Raw genomic sequence first — 5,327 nt, forward strand, 5'->3', positions numbered from 1 at the left:
AACCATAGGGCTGAATATTTTCCAAGTGGTACCAGTGTTGGTTGTGAAAGCTGCAAATCACAGATAAATATGAGGTGAAGGTTGAAAATAGTAAGCCACCAGAGAAACTTTAAGCACCGTAAAAGACAAACAAGAAACTAAACAATATATAACAGAATTCCCTAGAACACAGAGCTTGGGGCGAAACTTATGTTCTAATACTTCTGTAATGTGCAATCCCAGGGCAATTCAAGCGATAGCGGAAGTGAAGGGAAGTGTAGGAAGTGACGTGCATTACCATGTTGGCCACTGCTTCATGCCTTGTCATGATGATATACCCACCTCCCCTCCACAAGCTCCTTTTCAGAGGACAAAGTGACATTTCAAGTCTCTGATGTCAGTCATCTCAGATTCCATATCAAACAGTCCTCAAAATGTTTTTGTATTCTGTCAAATGGCTATACGTGTGTGTGTGTATACATATATATAAAACAAATATACACAGGAGCAGCTGCATAATTTGCAATGCTCTATACAAAATGAATATATGAGGCATCTTATTCAAGGAAAAAAGTGATACTAAAGATTGTACAGTATATGGCTTTTTCCTTTCTACTGTTGTCTAGATCCATACTTGTCATGGTATTTATTTGCTACTTTAAAATAAAAATTAAAAATTTAAATTTTGTGATGAATTTTGCCATACATCTTTATATTGTGAAATGACAGTTTTAAATGCAAATATAAGTCCATTTAACTTATACATGGAATCTATAAAATTACACAATTTGTATTTCATAGCTCATATATGCCTATGCATTTCATTTTTACCCGAACACTAGAAACATTGCACAAAATTAGTATTACTGTTTCTTCCCTGTTGGTTTTGGACTTGTAAGGCACCTGTTAGCCCTTTCTTTTGGCTGATTCTTCCCATTTGAAATGGGAATGTTTAAACAAAGCTTGCACAATTATTGTATTTTGGAAGTAAATAACTTGTTTTTGATTTTACAGGCTCATATCTGGAAGGAACTTGCCTTCAGTCTCAGATGAGACCTTGCACTTTGGACTTTTGAGTTGATGCTGGAACAAGTTAAGACTTTCAGGGACTACTGGGATGGAGTATTTATATGTGACATTAATTTTGGGTGTCCAGGGGAAGAATGTAATATTTTGGATGTTTATTCTACCAAACCTCATGTTGAAATATGATCAACAATGTTGGAGGTGGGACCTAACAGTAGGTGTTTGAGTCATTGGGGTGGAAAGTTCATGAATGGCTTGGTGCTGTCCTCATGGTAATGAGTAAGTAAGTTCTCCCTCTATTAGTTCACATTAGTTAGCTCTGATAAAAAGAGCCTGACACCTCTTTCTTCTCCTGCATGCTTTCTCTCTCACCATGTGATCTCTGCAATGCCAGCTCCCTTTCACTTTCCTCCATGAGTAGAAACAGATGGAAGCCCTTACCAGAAGTCCATACTTCTTGTACAGCCTGCAGAACCATGAGCCAAATAAACTTCTTTTCTTTATAAATCACCCAGCCTTGGGTATTTCTTTATAGCAATGCAAATGGACTAAGACAGAAATCAAGACAGCAATCTAATTTATAATAGCTAGAAAAGAATATAATATACCTAGGAATTAATTTTACCAAAGAAGTGAAATACCTCTACAAGGAAAACCATAAAATATGGAAGAAAGAAATTACAGAAGACACAAAAAAATGAAAATATATCCCATACTTATGGATTACAAGAATTAATATTTTTTAAATGCTTATACTGTCCAAAAAAATTTATGGATTCAGTGCAATGTCTATCAAAATACTAATGACATTCTTCACAGAAATAGAAAATACAATCCTAAAATTCTTATGAAACCACAGAAGACCCCAAATATCCAAAGCAATCAAGAGAAAAAGAACAAAACTGCAGGAATGGCATTATCTGACTTCAAATTATACTACACAGCTATAGTAACCAAAATAGCATAGTACTGGCATAAAAACAGATGAATAAACCAATGAAATGGAATAGAATAGAGAAGCCAGAAATAAATCCACATATTTACATCCAACTAACTTTTACAAAGTTGCCAAGAACATAGATTGGGGAAGGGACAACCTCTTCAATAAAGGGAGCTGGGAAAACCTAATAACCATATGTAGAACAATAAAACTAGACCCCTATCACTATATATAAAAAATCAAATCACAATGATTAAAGACTTAAATCTAAGACCTAAAACTATGAAATTACTGGAAAAAACTTGGTGAAACACTTTAGGATATTGGTCTGGGCAAAGATTTTTTGGGGAGATCTCCAAAACATAGACAACAAAAGCAAAAATAGACAAATGGGACGACATATAGTTACAAAGTCTCTGTATACCAAAGGAAGCAATCAACAAAATGAAGAGATAACCTACAGAATGGGAGAATATATTTGCAAACTATCCATTTGAAAAAGGATTGATAACCATAATATATAAGGAACTCAACCAACTTTACATCAAATAAATAAATAAATATGCCAATTAAAAATGGGCAAACAATCTGAACAGACATTTCTCAAAAGAAGACATACAAATGTCCAACAGGTATATGAAAAAAATAATCAACATCACTAATCATCAGGGAAATGCAAATCAAAACCACAGTGAGATATCCTAGTTAAAATGGCTTTTTATCAAAAAGACAAAAAAAGAACAGATGCTGGTGAGGATGTAGAGAAAAGGGAACTCTTACACTCTGTTGATTGAAGTGTAAATTAGGATAGTCACCATGGAAAAACAGTATGGAGGTTCCTCAAAAAACCAAAAATAGAACTACCATATGATCCAGTAATCCCACTGCTGGATATATATCCAAAAGAAATGAAATAAATGTATCTATCTGCACTCCCATGTCTATGACAGTATTATTCATATAGCCAAGGTATAGAATCAATTTAAGTGTCCACCAACAGATGAATGGGTCTATATTAAACTTTTAGAATTGTAATTTATTTTATCCAATGCTTTATAGCAATCATTTCACCAAGGTTTCCCCATTTACTTCTGAGGTGAATAAATTTTGACGTTAATAAGATTATTAAGGAAAGGCTCATTTGTATCATATTACTTAGTATTGGGTGTTTTTAAAACTTATTTTTCATAGCCTTCTATCTTGAAGAAAAGCTCAGTTTGATAAAAGAACACTTAATATTTTAAAGTACCCTTAGATTTTTATAATTATGCATATTATAATTTTATATGTAGCCAAGAGATAATAAAAACAGAATGTGCCATTTACATGCAAATAAAGGTTTAAAAAATGGAATGACAAGTAATTACTCTAAAATAAGGCGAGATGATAAATGGAATAAGGAACTGGTAAGTGGAGCAACAAGAAATTACCGGATGAATGATAGAGCTGTAAACAAAATATATTGGTAATTCCATCATATGCAAATGTTCTAAATGATCTTATTAAAAGACAGAGGTCATCAGAATGAATTTTAAAAGCCCCATTTTTAAAAATAGATTTGCTCAGATCATTCAAAAGTTAAAGACATGATAAAGATACCACATTCAACTACTATACGAAGATGGTATAAATACATTAACAACTGCAAAATGGCATTCTGAATTTACATGTCTTTAAATATATGACCTTGATATGAAAAAATAACAATTATGAGAAGAAACATTAAAATTAATAATTATAGTGGAAAATATTAACACAAAATTCTCAGTTATTGACAGAAAAGTTAGACAAAAAATTATCAGCTAAAGCATATTTGCAATAAACTTGAGGTTTATATAGACTGCTACGTCTAGGCACTTTAGGCTATACATCTTCATTTCACACTCACATGAAGAATTTATGAAGATTAATCATATACTGCTGAGATGTAAAGCAGTGTTGTATTATTTAATACATTTCAGAAGTTTTGAGTTCATACAGAACATGTTTTCTAACCTTATGGGAATTAAGCTAGAAACCAATAAGAATAATAAAAATCAGAAAGTCCAATACTTAGAAAGTAACAAAGAGGAACCTTCCAGAAATTGAAGGTCATGGTGTGCCCTGAACAGAGCTTATGACTAACTGAATTCTGTGCCAATGAGAAGGGACAGCAAAGGGCAAGGGGAGAAAATAAGGTATACATCTCTCAAAGTGGTTACAACATTGGTGAGAAATATAATTTAAGAAGAAGGATAAACGCTGCTCTCTAAAACCTTTTCTCTATTTCTGGTTTTGTTCTTGTGTTTCTTTGCCTTTTTTTCTCCTTTGACTTTCATGATTTTTAAAATCTCTGCAGAACTGTTGCTTGCGGGGGTGGGTTGCACGACCTCAGACTAGTGATTCAGGAAGGTTCTAGTGCCTGTCTGCATAAAGGCAGGCTATAGCTATGAGAGGCGCTGTCTAACTTGATTGGTACATTTTTCATATGGCATCAATGCCTACTCGCATAGCAGATACCACGTGAGGACTTTTTCTCTCCTCTGATTGATTTTTTGCCAGTGGGGACCTCAGCCGATAGGCCTCTTAGGTGCATGACATCTCTCAGTCCCTAGATCCTCAGTCTACCCTGCCCAGGCATTCCCTCTTTTCCTCCCAGTAGGTGGCCTTTCTGGGTGAACCCTCTCCCAAAATGACTAAAAATGGTGTCCTGATTGGGAGCCACATCTAGCCTGTGGGAGACAGGCCCCTGACCTCTCCTGTTGAGGGAAATAAACTTCCATCATATCTCTCTCCACGGCCACTGGAGGTTGCACCAGCCACACTTTTTCCTTTAGACTTTCAATTGCGGTTCAGGTATATTTCCTATGGCCCCTGAACTTCAGGGGACACTTATCAGACTTTTCAGATGGTTCTCTGAAGTTCCTTTCACTTGACTTGGTTGAAGACAGAGGAAATGACTCAGCTCTCCATAATTCTTTTTATGTTAATCCTCTCCTGACCCACCTCCTTAACCCTGGAATTATTCAAAATGTGGGAAAATAAACTACATGCTACAAAACTGGTTTTGCAATTTGTTAACATGCCACAAGCAGATACGTTAGCACTTAAAGCCAAGCATTTAGGACATCTGAAATTCTGAGACAACAAGAGATAACAGTTAACATCCAGTTAAAAACGTTGATAGACACACACACACACACACACACACACACACACACACACAAATATGTTTACATGCTATACTTGCAAATGTTAATATTATTACACAAACATATACATAGGCACATATTTTATATGCTACTACATTTAAATATGTACGTACAAACCGACAGACAAACACACATACAGTTAATAAGCCATTATATTATTTGGGTGTTTGGGTAACACACTGTTTCTCACA

Source organism: Propithecus coquereli, unplaced genomic scaffold (assembly GCF_000956105.1).
Source record: "Propithecus coquereli isolate 6110/MARCELLA unplaced genomic scaffold, Pcoq_1.0 Scaffold613, whole genome shotgun sequence".
Classification (NCBI taxonomy): domain Eukaryota; kingdom Metazoa; phylum Chordata; class Mammalia; order Primates; family Indriidae; genus Propithecus; species Propithecus coquereli.